General features: G+C 43.5%; 1 non-coding gene across 1 annotated transcript; it reads right to left on the bottom strand.

The window, feature by feature from the left end:
• Positions 1-468: 468 nt before the first annotated feature.
• Positions 469-540, bottom strand: TRNAT-UGU. Its single transcript has one exon. It is a non-coding gene; the product is annotated as a tRNA-Thr (tRNA).
• Positions 541-2,743: the final 2,203 nt, after the last annotated feature.

The following is a 2,743-nucleotide window of genomic DNA, read 5'->3' as shown; positions in this document are numbered from 1 at the left end:
AGGCTCGTCAAAGCCTCTGGAACATTTAACTTATGCTGAAAACCAAAAAAGTTTTTTATGGAAAAAAGTGAGACGGAGAATCTGGGAATAAAATAAAAGATTAGCACAAAATGCAAAATAAAAAGAGTACCACATAAAGAAATAAGTGCCCACACGCAGGATCGAACTACGGACCTTCAGTTTACAAGCCTGATAACATGCGTTTTGGGTGATTCTTTGTTCTCACAATTTAGGATGGACAACACTTCAAAAAAAACCCGTCGAGATTTACATTTAAGGAAACCACATGATAACTAATGATCCTTGAACGAACATATGGCCAAGTCTCGTCAAAGCCTCTGGAACATTTAACTTATGCTGAAAACCAAAAAAGTTTTTTATGGAAAAAAGTGAGACGGAGAATCTGGGAATAAAATAAAAGAGTAGCACAAAATGCAAAATAAAAAGAGTACCACATAAAAAAATAAGTGCCCACACGCAGGATCGAACTACGGACCTTCAGTTTACAAGACTGACGCTCTACCACTGAGCTATACGGGCTTGGCTGGTTTTAATTAGATAGTAGGCTATATTAAATTAAGGTAATAACGACGAAGCCTCGGGTTTTGTGAATCTTCTATCCCAAATTATCAAACTGGTATCTAAATGTGGTTCTGAAAGCTTCGAGTCACTCCAAACTATTATGAGATTGTTCGCCTGCTATGGTTATGAACCCCCACCAAACAAATATCTAGTGAAATCTATACCTAATAATAAAGGAGCTAAGGTTTCTGCCAAAATTTTCGTCCAACAATATTTTGGACCATTTTGCCCTTCCACCACACAGCAAATAACCCACCACCGCCACGGGTAAGTGATAACGTTTCGATTCTGTTCTCGTTCCGCACCTGCACGGAGGTAACTTGGTCCGACATTTTATTTCCAATTCTAGCCCTGAATCGCTAGCGCAAATCAGAAAATATTACAGGATTTGCCACCGATAAGTCAAAATAAAGATTCATTGGTGAAAAACGGTTCGATCGTCGCTGTGAAGGCTTCGTATGTGCGGCTCCGAACTGTCCGATCATACCTGGGCCATGTGGCTGTGTTGCTGGGCCTGATTCCCACGCACGCGACTGCAAATTCATTGTTACCGTCCCATCCAAACGCTAGATGATAAGCTGGATATTTTGTGCTCGAAATAATCCCACATCGCTAAGTTCAACCGACTCCATCTGGTTTAAATAGGTTAGTTTACTGGAATCTGCAAGCCGTCCCCGAGAACAAATATTCTGGAGGCTCGCCGGCCGGGGACGGAGCACTTGAGCAGACCGGAGCCCATACAACGGAAGGAATTCTCAGACGAATTTGGAAAAGAGGGAGATGCAGAGAAGAGCGGAAGGGGAATTCCTGGAAATCTCGGCGCGATCGAGCGGTCGGGGTAGATGCGGAGGATACCGGCTTGGCGATGACGACGCCCTAGGCGACGCGCACGCAGAGGAGAAGTTGGCGGCGTGCATCTCACGGAAGAGCTGTGCGAGGGCTCGAGCGATATGTGGTCAGGCGTCGATGTACGACGGCCAAGCAAATCCAGGGGGCACAATAGGAGAACGCCCGCGAGAAGAGCAGCTTGGTTGGCGGCGTGTGACCGAGCGCCCGGCCAAGACGACGGAGCCGGAGCATGGCCGCTCACCGCGTAGCCAGAGGAGGAGATACTCTCGTGAGTGAGAGCGGCGGCGCACAGAAAAGGCAATCTAGCGACAGGGTATCTCACCATCACAACCAAACCTTATTAGGGCCTGTACAATGGTCTAGACACATGTGAGTATAAGTTATAGACACCATTCATACAACAACAAAAATGCTGTCTGTAAGGCGTCTGTAAGAAGCCTACAGACTGTTTGTAACTTTACAGACAGCCTCCCTCTTTCTCATCATTCTCTTTCCTCCACATCACCAAAACCACCTATAAACCACTGTACATGCCCTTAGGGTATTAACCGAATTGTTATAGCGATATACGTAAAAAATGATTGTACGAAGTAAGACCCACAAAGTAAATGTACGATAAATTAACACTTCATCATTGTGTCCCATATCATCTAACCCGGTGCTACACACGAGGCATACATTCATGTAAATTTTGAGTTGTATAGATGTTTTTTTTACTAAATTTTGGATCCATTAGAAAAATATTATGCTTGTACTAATTATAAATTCACTTGAATTCATATCTTAAAAAAATTTCAAAATGGGCACACCAATATAACCAGTTTGAGGTATTACAAGTCAGTGCAAGGTTCGGTCTAGAATCTAAGCTTATTAGGTACAAATTATGTAAATATGAGAAAATGTTACGATGGTGACAAAGAGAAGAAGTGTCAACACTGATAATCCTTTTACATCGTTTGATTTTTTGTTTCACCCGGTGCATCGCACGGGCACTTTTGCTAGTTTGATGCTAAATAAGACTCACATAGTCACATACGATCTTCGACTAATTCCGGCGGCTGCGCCCAGTTGACTTTGGTCAGCCCCCAGGGTCGTTGATCTCGCCGGTGGAGATCATCAGCTCCTGCTGCGGCTCCACCTCAGCTCCTGCCGGTGGATAATACAATTCTTATGTCAAGATTGCCCCTGTTGAGCACTGTACCAGTTAGTATTCATGACCATCTTTTACCTCCTCCATTCCAAAATATAAAAAGGTTTATATTTTAGAACAGAGATAGTGTTCATTTACCTTGCATTATTTGTGATGACTTGA

The sequence above is a fragment of the Lolium rigidum genome, chromosome 3 (genome assembly GCF_022539505.1).
Source record: "Lolium rigidum isolate FL_2022 chromosome 3, APGP_CSIRO_Lrig_0.1, whole genome shotgun sequence".
NCBI classification, from domain to species: domain Eukaryota; kingdom Viridiplantae; phylum Streptophyta; class Magnoliopsida; order Poales; family Poaceae; genus Lolium; species Lolium rigidum.
Note: the sequence above shows the minus strand (reverse complement) of the source record. Positions and strands in the feature narration are given on the sequence as shown.